This window comes from Hemicordylus capensis, chromosome 1 (genome assembly GCF_027244095.1).
Source record: "Hemicordylus capensis ecotype Gifberg chromosome 1, rHemCap1.1.pri, whole genome shotgun sequence".
Classification (NCBI taxonomy): Eukaryota; Metazoa; Chordata; class Lepidosauria; order Squamata; family Cordylidae; genus Hemicordylus; species Hemicordylus capensis.
In genome coordinates this window covers 293,930,917-293,945,525 of record NC_069657.1, presented here as the reverse complement: position 1 = coordinate 293,945,525, position 14,609 = coordinate 293,930,917, and the positions used below count along the sequence as shown (strand labels likewise).

General features: G+C 44.1%; 1 long non-coding RNA gene across 1 annotated transcript; it reads right to left on the bottom strand.

The window, feature by feature from the left end:
- LOC128343999 (uncharacterized) lies at positions 1–14,609 on the bottom strand. Its single transcript, XR_008315652.1, has 2 exons — positions 14,514–14,609; positions 1–387 (listed from the first exon to the last, which is right to left on the bottom strand). It is a non-coding gene; the product is annotated as an uncharacterized LOC128343999 (long non-coding RNA).

Genomic DNA, 14,609 nt, shown 5'->3' with positions numbered 1-14,609 from the left:
AACAAGCATTAAAATATATTATCCAGCATAAGCATATTGAGCAAGGGACATTTTCCCTGCATCTGCTGTGAAGCAAGTCATTCCCTGATTTGTGCAGCTTGCCGAGTCCACAGTTTTAGGTGTTTATCAGTTGCAGCACTCACGCTAAGCCAATAGGCTGTCCCTTTGATCATTTGCTGGAAGTTTCCAAGTATCGCTGCAGACAGCCCAGAGGTATTCGAGTTGGATCACGTTGCCAGTTTCTAAATATCTCTGGCGCTTTCCTCATTGGTGGCACTTTACTTCAGTAATAAGCAAGAAGTATGACAAATACTTGTGTTGGCATAGACAGCAAAATGATGTGCCTGTTTCCATAAACCTTTGAGGCTGTTATCTGCCTTCTATTACCTATAATTTAAGAGGTAGCAGTCAGGCATTCATTTCACATAAAAATAACAGGAACTAGCAATAGGCAACATTTTAAAACTAATGTCAATGCAATACATGCAGTGCAACTCAAAAATCTTACACAGTGGTGACAGTCATAATAAACCAAAGGAATGATGAGCTGGTTTTGTCCCCTTCCTCACTTGTAGGGACTCAATGTCCACTCTGTGGCAGCAGAGGCTAGAAATAGAAAGCTCTTTTAGCACTTTTTTTTTAAAGCATCTTACTCAGCTGTTGGGAGAGAGTGTTGCCTCCTCAATAGCAGCAGATGGATGGCTTTAAGAGGGGTTTGGATAACTTCATGGAGGAGAGGTCTATCATCAGCTACTAGTTGGACGGCAGGGGCGTAACAAGGCTGGAGTGGGCCCAGAGACAAAATTTTGAAATGGGCCCCTCGCTGATACACACACACACACACACACACACACACTTCACAATATACAGTCATGTGACTTGCTTCTGGGGGCCCCCTCGAGGCATTGGGGCCCCCAGGCAGCCGCCTCCCCTTGCCTAATAGTAGTTACGCCCCTGTTGGAGGGCTATAGGCCACCTCCAGCCTCAAAGGCAGGATGCCTCTGAGTACTAGTTGCAGGGGAGTAACAGCAGGAGAGAGGGCATGCCCTCAACTCCTGCCTATGGGCTTCCCAGTGGCATCTGGTGGGCCACTGTGCGAAACAGGATGCTGGACTAGATGGGCCTTGGGCCTGATCCAGCAGAGCTGTTCGTATGTTCTTATGATGACATAATAATACCATGGTCACTTGCCAATAAAGTAAATGCCTTGATTGGACCTGTATCTACTCCGCTAAACCAATATTTCATTCATTCATTCATTCATTCATTCATTTGCAAGCTTTGTAAAGGACTAGTTTGGATGATATTGATCACCATGTAAGGACTGTATATACATTTCCTCCTCTACTGATGTTCCTTAGCCCTGTGCATCCTCCCCTTCATCACCTAGGGGAAATAATTTTGAACCATCACTAATTGCTCAGCTAAAATACTACTTTAAAATAGTGGCTGACATACCACCAAGGAAATGTCGGTGGTTGGGCCCACACTGTTGAGTCTGTGTAAACACCACAATCCATGTTGCGTAACAGGGCAGTTCCGCTCTGTCATCAAGTTGCAAAAAGAATACAGTTATTCGTTGCAATAGGCGTCATGCTTGAGCAACGTAAGAACAGCCCTGCTGGATCAGGCCCAAGGCCCATCTAGTCCAGCATCCTGTTTCACACAGTGACCCACCAGATGCCACTGGGAAGCCCATAGGCAGGAGTTGAGGGCAACACTCTAACCCTGTTGTTGCTCCCCTGCAACTGATATTTAGAAGCACCTTGCCTTGTAGGTGGTCTATAGCCCTCAAACTAGTAGCCATTGATAGACCTGTCCTGCATGAATTTATCTAAATCCCTCTTAAAGCCATCCAGGCTGTTGGCTGTCACCACATCTTGTGGAAGAGAATTCCATAAATTAATTATGCATCGATTGAAAAAATACTTCCTTTTGTCAGTCCTAAATTTCTTGGCAATCAGTTTCATGGGATGACCTCTGGTTCTAATATTATGAGAGAGACAACACTACAACTTTGCAACGGACTAGAACTGCCCTGTTCCACAACACAGTTATGGTGTTTACACAGACGCAGCAGTGTGGGTGGTACTCCAGCAGCTGCATTACCTTGCATTGTATGACAGACAGCATTTTTACTGCATGATTAGAGGCAGTTAAGTTGATCTGTTCCCATGTTGGCTATGTAGATGCTCTGAATCTGGTTGCAGAGGGTAGATGTGGACACACCTGCTCCTCCTGAAGCGGTTGGGTGGCTGGTTAGATAGTCATCATCAGCCTGTTTCTCAGCACTTTGCTTAAGGCACTTATCCTAAATTGGTTCAGATAACTTTCCTATCATTTTCATTATCATTATCTGCTAGTTAAAGGCCACTTTTGATAGCCATGGGAAAGGAGTAGAAAATTATTTCCTCAACTGCCATCCCCTTCTTTTTGCCCCTTGCGCCCCACCATTTCATTCATGAGGCCATTGCTGCCAGCTAAGAAAAGGGGACCACTAGGCAGGCTTTTCTAAACCTGGCCACAACACCAATCTCCCTAAAGCAAACATGGCGTTGTTGCCAGCACTGTTGTTCTGCAGGCTCCCATAAGCCTCTCTGCTTATGTCTGGGGTTACATAATGTCTGGGGTGATTATGTCTGGCTTCTAGCTCCCACTTTTAACATGCTCAGGAGTCTCATGGGATCGTGGGCTCCCCATTTATTGGCATATTGGGAACAGGTCACTTAGTAGGCAGTGGGATGATTGACCCCATATTCAACAGCTGCCAAGCTAATTGAAAGGCGATTAGCCTCATGCCTTTTCCTATATTAGGGAATGTCTAAGCAGACCCAAGTTAGCTTGCAGGTTAACTTCACTTTCAAGGCCTTTCTGTCTGAAGACCGATCCTCCACCACGACCTCTACAGTTGCCTCAAACAAGCTAACACTACAGCAGGAAAGCCAGATAAGGCACTGAGAATCCTGCTTCCTTCCCCATCACAAAAGAGGTAAATGGACAGTAGGAACTCAGGAGGTGCGCTTTTGGACTATAAAATGGCCCTGGTTTGATGAACCAGTGTGCTTCATTTGTTCTCTACATCGTGGAGTCAGCCACTGAATGGGTGATACATACAGTGTATCTGTATGTTCGTGCTCTTCATGCCATTCACACTTTAGCATGGATGGCACATGAATGGCATGTGCCATTCACGCCTTGCTCTTCGTGCCATTCACACTTTCAGCCTCCAGATTGGCCTTCCGTGCTGGCCTGATCTACCCAGCTCGCCTCACTGCTACAAGAAGCTGCACAAAAACAGATACCTTTTGAATTTTTCCTTCCTGCCTAACCCCTGAACTGCTTTTGGTTCTCTGCTGCTGCCTGGTTCCATCTCTAAGGAAAGAGTTCCTTCGGTTGCACCTGAGCCATGGAGATCCAATTGCCACTAACGGTAGGACAAGACTGTATAATAGTCACAGCTTCTCTGTCAGTTGATTTCCCTGGGATCAGACCTTTGCATAAAAATTATTCTGATCTGGGAGTGCTCCACCCCAGCTCGCTAATTCCCGACACAAAGCCCGAATGCATTTATGGGTGTTCACCGATAACCCTGGAGCAATTCCATTAACAGCTTCCATAGGTCTGGAAGTGGAAAAATATGTCCTTTACCTCCCTCAATTCAGAAAAAGTGTTTCCGTTATCTGCTTCAGTTTGTTATTGGTCACTGTAATGCAATGTTATTGAGAGGTTCAAAAAGGATTTAAAATATCCCCTTGATAGAAGTGTTTATATTGAAACATATTGGAAATAACAGTCCTAGGAACTTTTCCTGCTGATGTATTCATGTGAATTTACAGCTACCTTTCAGCTTTTCTTTGCTTGTTGTCAGAAAACAGGCTAAATTCCCCCCCCCCCGCTGACCCCCTAAATTTGCTCCTGCTTCCAGTATCTGAAGGTTGGAAACAGGCCTATAATTGCTCAACTCCGAGTGATCTAATGCAGGCTTCTTTAGAAGAGGTCTAATGATTGCCTCCTTAAGACAAGGAGGCATCCTGCCCTCCCTCAGAGAAGCATTTATGATTTCCACCAGGCTTTCCAACAGCCTCCCTGCTAGACAGAACAAGCCATGTTGGACAAGGGTCAAGAGAACAAGTGGTAGGCCTCACCGCTCCAAGCAGCTTGTCCACATCCTCAGGAGTCACAAACTGAAACCAACCCAGTTGAATCACATAAGAGGAGTTGTTGGGCGCCTCCAGTTCAGATATCAAATTAATTGTGGAGTCTCCATCTAGGCTGGCTCGAATCCGAGAGATTTTATCTGTGAAAACTCTTTAAACACATCACAGCGGGTAACTGATGACTCCAAAATCTGGTTCGGGGGGGGGGGGAAACAGATACTAGTCCCCTCTCAATTCTGAACTCAATTCCAGAGTTCTGCTGGACGTGAACTCGCAGAGGAAATACGGGCAGAAAAGAACCACCTCTTTGCTGCACGTATTGCCTGAGCATAGATCTTTAAATACGCTCTATGTCGCAATCTGTCAGATTTGAGTTGAGTCTTTCTCCACTTGCGCTCCAGTCACCTACCTTGCTGCTTCAGCCCCCGTAGATCTTTCGTATACCAAGGGGCCAATTTTGAAGCAGGTCAGAGGGGATGCTTGGGAGCAATCGTGTCTACTGCCCTGGTGAGCAAGTTGCTCCAATTCTCAACCAGGGCATCAACAGGATCTTTACTTGTTAAGGGAAATCCTTGCCAGATTACCCTTTACATGTATAGCCCCTGAGCTGACCCAAGCCAAGCTGTTTCAAAGAACCGGAAGTTAGTCCAGTTCGAATTTGGACTGGAACCCGCCTTTGGGGGCCAGTCTGGTTCAAACTTGGATCTCCAAAACTGGGGCAGCTTGCTGTCGAGCCTGGCGCGAAGTGAGCTGGTTCACACATCCCTAACTCCTGGTTCTAGTGTTGACAGAGAGGGAGAAAAATTCCTTTCTGCCCATTCTCTCTACTCTGTGCATACTCTTAGACATCTCTATCATGTCTCTCTGGAGTTGCCTCTTTTCTAAACTAAAAAGCCCCAAGTGTTGTAGTCTTGCCTCCTAAGAAAGGTGCTCCAAGCCCCTGATTATCTTGGTTGCCCTCTTCCTCACCTTTTCCAGTTCTACAATGTCCTTCTTAAGGTGACTAGAAGTGCACACAGTACTCCAAATATGGTGACTGGAAGTGCACACAATACTCCAAATGCGGCTGCACCATAGATTTGTATAAGGGCAATATAATATTAGCATTTTTATTTTCAATTCCCTTCCGAATGATCCCTAGCATGGAATCTAGGGATCCTGGGCAGTGTGCAGGCAATATTGTACATTCTTGACCCTTACCATTGAGGGTTAATAAAATCTGCCAGGGAGGGTGCAGGCAGATGGTTGGAGGGCAACCATCTGAATGCTTCATTCAAAGAGGGCAAGATACTACCAAGTCTCAAGGAGACAATGGTAAAACCATTATTTAAAAAGCCATCCCTTGATCCCTCCAAGCTGGACAACTATAGACCTGTTTCTAACCTTCCCTTTTTGGGCAAGGTGATAGAGTGTGTGGTGGCATCCCGGCTCTAGAGAGTATTGGATGATACAGATTATCTAGACCCCTTACAATCTGTCTATCATACTAGATATGGGACTGAACCTGCCTTGATCTCTCTAGTGGATGACCTACTCCCAGAAATTGACAGGAGGGGGGTTGGGTACTGGTTCTACTGGACCTCTCAGCAGCGTTCGATACCATTGACCACAGTATCCTTCTGGATTGCCTCTCGGGTATAGGGATTGTAGGTACTGCTTTGGAGTGGCTTTGGTCCTTTCTCAAGGGGAGGGTCTAGAAAGTGGTGCTGGAGGACTACTGCTCAGCTGCTTGGCCATTGGTTGAGTCTTTGGGTGAGGGGGTTCAATGGTGGCTAGCCCACCAAAGTAGCCTTCCCCTTAAACAAGGTGAACCCGGTGTTTCAACGGCGGCTAGCCCACCAAAGTAGCCCTCCCCTTAAATGAGGTTATTTCTTTGATCATGAATTGTTGCGGAGGTCGCAGAATGCCCTGCATACTCACGTGGGGCATTCTGGGGCTTCTGGGGGCTGGGGCCCCCCCGATCCCTACCACCCTTACCAGCTGCATGACAGAGCCAGTAATCATGTGGGCAGCTGATCTGGCCACCCAGGGATGGCTTGGTGATCATCTGTGGGGAAGGGTAAGTTAACCTGCTCTCCCTGCAGACCTGCCTAAAGCTCTTCTCACTGATCAGAAAAAAGCAGTGATGGGTTGAATGTGGACTAACGATTTGAAATCGAATCCAGTCAAGATGGAGGTACTGTTGGTCAGTAGGAGAGCCAATTGGGATCAGGAGATTCTACCGGTTTTAGATGGGGTTGCATTCCCCTTGATTGAGCAGGTGTGCAGCTTGGGAGTATTGCTGGCCTCGGTTCTGGTGGTGGTGGTTGCCAGGGGTGACTTTGCACAGCTTCGGCTAGTGTGCCAGCTGCATCCCTTTCTCAAGAAGGCAGATCTGGCTACAGTTAGCCACGCTTTAGTCACATTATGGCTGGAATACTGTAACACGCTCTATGTGGGAATGCCCTTGAAGAATATTTGGAAACTGCAGGTAATGCAAAACGTAGCAGCTGGGATTTTATCTGGAGCTGCCCACTGGGATCATATTACACCCATTTTGGAAGAGCTACATTGGCTGCCAATTTGTTTCTGGGTCCAATTCAAGGTGCTGGTTTTGACCTTTAAAGCCCTGAACAGTTTGGGACCTGGCTACCTGATGCCTGCTCCTAGGGGTTTCTGCCCACTTGACAAGGTCATTGAAGGGGGTTCTGTTCCGTATCATGGCAATGAGGGAGGCTTAGCTGTCATTCACGTGGACAGAGCCTTCTCATTTATTGCCCCCAGACTTTGGAATCCTCTCCTGTTGGGCACCCGCTCTTCATTCTCTTATCACAGTTTTTGGAAAGCAAGTGCAATCTTGGCTTTTTACCCAGGCCTTTATACGAGTGTTGTATTGCTGCTGCTCTGTATTTTATAGTCATGTTGTGTATGTTTTTTAAACTTTTAATTAGATTTGTACTTTTATATTCCATTTTAATATTTTTATTGTGTAACTTCTATAGTTTTATATTGTTTTAAATGTTTTGTAAACCACCTTGAGATTTAATGAAAGATGGAATTAAAATTTAATAAATAATGACAAATAAATAATTTTCCTTTTCTCACTGCTGCCACACACTACTTTCAATGAGCTGTCCACCAGAACCCTAAGAAACTCTCTGCTGGCCAGTCACTGACAGCTCAGCCCCCATCAGTGTATACATGAAGCTGGGGGTTTTGGCCCCAATATGCATTACTGTACACTTCCTTACACTGAACCACATTGTTCAATGTAACACTCCCCCAGTTTGTGCCCACTCCCTGAGTTTGGGGACATCTTTTGGAGCTCCTCACAATCTGTTTTGGATTTCACTATCTTAAATAGTTTAGTGTTATCTGCAAATTTGGCCACTTCTCTGCTTACCCAAACTTCTAGATCATTTACGAAAAAGTTAAAGAGCACTGGTCCCAGTACGGATCCCTGGGGGACCCCACTTCTTATTTCTCTCCATTGCGAAAACTGTCCATTTATTCCTACTTCTGTTTCCCGTCCTTTAACCAGTTACCAAACCACACATAAACCTGTCCCCTTTCCCCATAACTGCTAAGTTTGCTCAGGAGCCTTTGGTGGGGAACTTTGTCAAAAGCTTTTTGGAAGTCCAAGTATACTATTGTCAACTGAATCCCCTTTATCCACATGCCCATTGACATTCTCAAAGAACTCCAAAAGGTTAATGAGGCAAGACTTGCCATTGCAGAAGCATGCTAGTTCTCCTTGATCAAGGCCCACTCTTCTATATGTTTAATAATTTTGGCCTTAAGAATGCTTTCCATCAATTTAAATGGCACAGAGGTTAAGCTAACCAACCTGTAGTTTCTCAGATCCCCTGGACCCCTTTTTGAAAATGGAAGTTAAATTAATTACTTTCCAGTCCTCTGGTACAGAGCCTGATTGTAGGGACAAGTTACATATTTTTGCTGGGAGATCAGCAATTTCACATTTGAGTTCCATCAGAACTCTTGGGTGGATGCCATCGGGCCCTGGCAATTTGTTAAGATTTAGTTTTTCAAGACTTTTTAGAACATCCTCTCTTATCACCTCAAATTGGCCCAGTTCTTCAGCCTTCAAGTCTGAGAAGCTCATTTCCTGAGCAAGTGTATGGTCAATATCTTTCTCTGTGAAGAAAGATGCAAAGAACTCATTCAGCTTCTCTGCTTTCTCTTTCTCTTCCTTAATAATCCCCTTTTCACGTCCTCATCAACTAAGGCTCCAACCATCTCCCTAGCAGGTTTTAGTCCTTGGTCTAAAAAACTAGAAGATGGTGAAACATTTATATGAACACATAAAAGTGGGTTTTCCACTTACTCCAAGTCGGGGGAAAGGACAACTGTATTTCTGTCTACAAAAACGTGTGTTTTGTTGTGAGTGCTTCTGTTGCTAGCTATATTCCTTTCCAAAACAGGAGCTGAGGAAATGCTCTTTTCCAAGAAGATCCAGATTCTGCTGCCTTGAAACCTCTATCACCCCAGTGGATGATACATGCTATTTGCTCTACTAAGCAAGCTTGCAAAACTGCAAATTCTGAACTCCCTTAATAATTATCAGAATTAATTATGCTTGCTAAACATGTATAAGATTTAATGCTGCATAATTTATCTATTTGGATTCCTTTCCCCCCTGGACACATATTTATTATGAAATTCTCATTAGAATGAGTTGGTTACCAAAAAAGAAAAAAAAAGAAAAAAGAGCTTTCCAAGATGGTATTCCTGCACAGTTAGGCTTTTTGAATCCTATTGACTATCACATTGTCACATATCCAAAAATGGTTCTTATTTTTTTGCTTAACTCTGCTTTTGAGATTGAGGACAAGAGTTTCCCTTCTTTGGGTTCCTTCCCTTCTTCAGATTCCTTCCTCCAGAAGCCAGAGGAAGTACTTTCCCTGTGAGCCCTGTACAGCTGATGGTGGCCTAGCTCTTACAACCAGCAGATGCAATGGAAAAGCCACATTGGGACTGAAATACTTTATACAGCATGTGTGGGCTCACATAAATGTACCCTCTTCCATACTAAACCATGTCCTGCATACAGAAAAGTAGATGTCAGGGAGGTTTTTAAGCTTAGCCCATTTTTCATGGGTGAATTCTGCTTGACTTGTCACTTGCAGTCTAAAGTGGTGCAGTAGAGTTGATTACCTCAGAAATTGTTTGTGAGAACTAGACCTGAATTGCCTTCTAAAGGAGGAAGTAAATTGTAAGTACTTTGAACTAAACTACCACAGAGATGTGCAAAGACGCTTTGTTTTATTTCCACAATGTTTCCTACTTTTGCATGATGTTTAATACCTTTCTTCTTCATGGAGTATATCACATGTCTTTCTTATGGAAAGCATGGACATAAATTAGATGTGCATCAGAATAGACATCTAAAGGCAGGTGCTATCTAGCTGTATCATTGTTTTCAATAGGCTGTCTTTCTAACAATTTTCATATGAGGTGATGCATATTGTTGTTATTATTGTTGTTGTTAATATTATTATTATTCCCAAGAGTCTGTATATCCAGTCATCACAATTTTTCCTTCTACCAGCTTTCATAAGAGTTTGCCCAGTCAAAGGCTGATAATCTTTCTTTTCCTGATGCAAAGGAAATAAAATAAAAACACAAATAAGGGATAGGGGTCTTCACAAGTGGAACTGCACTATCTAGGTTGGAAATTAAGCCTGTCAGATTAGTACAGTATTCTTAAACTATAGTACAGTACAAAGCTTGGAGTCCTTCACTCAGACAAACTTGCTTTGAGCCAATTCCTTTACACTGGCTGATAGATCCCAGCAGGCTTGCAATAGGAAGTGAGTGGCTCTGGCTGCCTTGTAAGGACTAACTCTGTGGTACATTGACCTTAAGGGACAACATTATCTCCCCCCACCCTGGAAATTTTTTACACAGATAGATTTTAAAAATATATTTTTTAGAAAGAGAAAACAAGAAATGACATAACCTGAACATGTTAGAATATATTTTGTAGAATTTATTTGAAAGCTGCATTCAGATGCACTGCCCATGAGTCCAATTGTATAGTCACATTTTCTAGAACTGGTTTCTGGGTAGGACTATCTCCTAAATCCACCAGTCTCTCCTAAACCAAAGTTCACAGCTACATATGCCATGCTGTTCCATTATTGGCACTTATATAGGAGCTTAGAGACATTTGTTTGTTTGTATGTTTGTTTGATTGACTGATTAAGTGCTGTCAAGTCGGTGTTGACTCTTAGTGACTACATAGTTAGATTCTCTCCAAGATTATCTGTCCTCAACTTGGCCTTTAAGGTCTTTCAGGGGTATATTCATTTTTGTCATAATTGAGTCCATCCACCTTGCTGCTGGTTGTCTTCAGGGGCGTAACTATAATAGGGCAAGGGGAGACAGTTGTCTGGGGGCCCACTGCCTTGGCCCCCCCCGAGGCAAGTCACATGACTGACTCCCTCAGCTGTGCACCTGCCTGGGCTTCCTTCAGTTGTAGTCATCCTCCAAAATTGATGTGAATGTTAAGACCTGGAGCTACCTGAACAGCATGTCTTTCTCTAGTACCATTAAATGACTTGCATCGTCCACAATTTACAAATCAGTGAGGGGGCACATTTTAAATCTTGTCTCTGGGCCCACTACAACCTTGCTATGCCCCTGGTTCTTCTCTTTCCTTCAACTTTTCCCAGCATTATTGACTTCTAAAGGGAGCTGGGTTATCATATAATGTGTCCATAGTACGATAGGTTATGGCAACCCTGGCTCAAACTAAGGGGTATACTCGTGAGTCAAATGGGCCGTAAGCCAGAATTTGGCTTTTTAAAAGCCAAATCTGGCCACCTAGGTTTGAGCCTGGTCATTTGTGCCTCGAGTGAACATTCTGGATTGATTTGTCCTATGATCCATTTGTTTGTTTTCCTGGCTGTCCATGGTATCCTCAAAAGTCTTCTCCAACACCAAAGTTCAAAAGAGTCAATACTATCTTGCTTCTTCAAAGTCCAGCTTTCTCATCTATAGAGTGTCACAGGAAAAACCATTGTCTGAACGATTCTAATCTTTGTAGGTATAGATACATCATGGAATTTAAATATCCTTTCCAAGGCCTGCATCGCAACCCTACCAAGTACAAGTCTGTGGTGTATTTCTTGACTGCTGGATCCTTTACTGTTGACGGTCAATCCTAAAAGGCAGAAGCTATCCACTACTTCAATGTCTTCATTGTCGGTTCTGAGGCTGGTTGCTGTACCTGTTGTCATTAGTTTAATCTTCTTTACATTTAGTCGTAATCCCATTTTTTCACTGTGCTCCTTGACTTTCATTACTGGAGCGTACATATCATCCACATTTTCAGCTATCAGAGTGGTGTCATCAGCGTAGCGCAGGTTATTGATGTTTCTTTCTCCAACTTTAAAACCACACTCATCTTTTTCCAGTCCAGCTTCTCTCAGTGTATGTTCAGCATATAAGTTGAATAAATAAGGAGAAAGTATACAGCCTTGTCTTATTCCTTTGCTGATCTGAAACCAGTCTGTTTCACCATTTTCCACCTGGACTGTGGCTTCCTGTCCTGTGGAAGGACAGGACAGGAAGAGACATTTAGGCTTAAAAATTCAGTCACATTCTAGAATGATTTTAGCCCTCATACAGAATGTTACTTATAGAATACTAAAACATAAAAAATATTTATTCCATATTGAATACCTGAAAGAGGAATCATGTGTACTATTGTATTTCAACTTATTAAAAGTATCTCCAGTGGTTCAGAAGAGAGAAGTATAGCTCCCCCCTTAGTTGTTTCCTGAGGCTTTTAAGATCCCTCTCCTTTTGTCCTGCTAGCAACCATACTGCATACATAAAATCTCTTTTGAAACTTATGCATCCCTGGCTCTAGACTTGATTTTAAAAACACAAACACCACTTTTAATCTATTTTTATTTTCCACAAGCCATTCCTCAGAAGAGTACTTGTCTTTTGTACTGCAGGAAGCTGACACTTCAAAGATCAATTTTTATAAAGACATTCAGGATGCTAACCAGTCCTTGTTTGGAAGAAGTTTTTCCTCCCACAGAGGATGTGAATGTTTCTTGCTTTATGGATGACCACACTGGTGATTGCATTGTAGCAGGTGGATATGTTTGCCTTTACAACCCCTCTTGCCCAGTTTCCTTTCAGCTTCACAAAAGAATTGGGTCCACACATTCATTGTTTTCTTTATATTTCACAGGTGGTCCAAGTTTGGCTCAGCATGGGCAGTTGTGACCACTAGTGAAGCAAGGTGAAGTGCCTTGCTTCAGGCATGGATTTTGGAGTAACTTATAGGGGGAGCACACCAAACAAGCTCCCCACAGCCTCCAGTTGCAAGCCAGCAAAAGCATGCAGGGTCATTGGCTCCATGCTCCCTCTGCTACCTGGCAGTACACTGGCTGACAGAGCTCTTTTGTATCTCCAGGTTCTCCTGATGGCCAGCAGGTCATAAGCTGTGTATTATGGTCTGAAAGGTGCTTTAACATCCCCTTTGTTTTTTGCAGTCCCAGGCAGGCAGCAAAAACAGGGCAAATCCTTGGCTGGGCCACCTTATATGGTTCGTGGGTTTCATTTTGAGTTGAGGGTCACAAGTTGTGCAGACCCAGATTGCTGGGCTAAGCAGGTCTAACGATGGGCTAGACACTTACATGATGTGTGAAACTACATCCTGTTTAAGAACCTAAGAACAGCCCTGCTGGATCAGGCCCAAGACCAGTGGTGGCTGGTGACTCCTGGGACTGGGTGGGCACCAGGCAGGTGGGCAGAGCCAAAGTGGGTGGTGCAGGGGTGGAGCAAAAAAACAAAACAAAACAACACTAACTCCTGTGGGCATATAGGAAGTAAAAGGTAAAGTTGTGCCATCGGGTCGACTCCTGGCGAGCACAGAGCCATGTGGTTTTCTTTGATAGAATACAGGAGGGGATTACCATTGCCTCCTCCCATGCAGTATGAGATGATGCCTTTCAGCATCTTCCTATATCACTGCTGCCTGATATAGGAGTCTGGGAAACATAGCAGTGGGGATTCTAACCAGCCACCTCTTGCTCCCTAGGCAAGTTACTTCTCCACTGCGCCATTAGGTGGCTATGTCATTCCAAGAAACATACCTGTAAAAGCCTCTGCACTCAAAGACACCCATTTTCAGACAGTTATAAAAACATGCCATGAGTACATGTTTTGGCATACTTTGAAAATGTTTTGTTGGTTGTTTTTTTAAAGGTTAAGAATTCTCTCTCACACAACACACACCACACACACACAGAAGATGGGACTTCTCTCCCATGTGCAACACACACATGGTTCGTGGGGAGAGAGCAACATGATAGCTTGACCAAGGGGAACAAATCACACACACACACCAAACAGCAAATGTTTTACTTCCCTTCTTGGTGGGAGGGAGACCCTCAGTCCAACAGAGCCAGCTACTTGGCCTCTGCAGTTCCATACGAATTCCAAGCGTGGGAGGAGCACAAGACTCCAGGAGAAGCAATAGGGCTGGGAGGAGAGTTTACCCTTTCTTGACTGTCTGCTCCTGCTGATCTCCAAGGCCTGCCTTGGAGAGCTTCAGGCTTCAGCCAGGCCTATGCATAGGCCTCTCTGGAAGCCAGGCCCACCTGTCACTTCTTACTATTTCAGAAATGTCTAACAGAGAGTTGTAAAATATATATCGATCATTTCCCTCTCTCTTTTTACTTGTAACCCTGAATGCCTAGAAAACCATCTGTCTAGCTCTGCAGCTTTGCTGTATTTAAAAATGCTAAAAACAAACAAAAAACCCACCCGAACCCTTCACAAACCAAGTTGTTATTTCCACATAGTACTGGCATGAGGGGCTTATAATTATTTCTCACATTTGCAGCTTGCTCTTTCCAGGGGCGGGGGGGCCATGCCTATTCCGCTGTCCCGCACAAAGAAATTGGTGGGTGCTGGGGGGTGGGTGGGGGGGATGTGGCTTGGCAGGGCCCCAGAGTGTGTAACTAGGGGGGCGGGTGTAAAAAGCTTCTAAGCTACCCCTTCTGTTATATAAATAAAACTGTCCAAATGATGATAGGAAATCTCTGCAGACTGCAACTATGGGAAGATTAGATTCCCAATTTGTGAAATGATGGTTTTTAAATCATGGCAGACTTGCCAGGAAATTAGTAATTATTGCAACTTCATGATAATACAAGTGCAAACAAAGCATGCATTTAGCAGGGGTGGCCCTTTCATGTGGTCGGGCAAAGTGATCGCTTCAGGTACAGACCTGAGGAGAGGGGCAGGGGGCTACCTACATGTTTTGTGTCGCTTAGTTCCTCAAAGGTGCCCAAATGCACACAATCTGACAATTACATAAACTTAACTCACATAACCTGAGGCTCAATAAGCAAAATAAATGGTCTCTCAGCAAGCTCTTCTCTCAGCACACTGTCCACGAGTGAGTGGTGATTGCCCGTCTCTTCC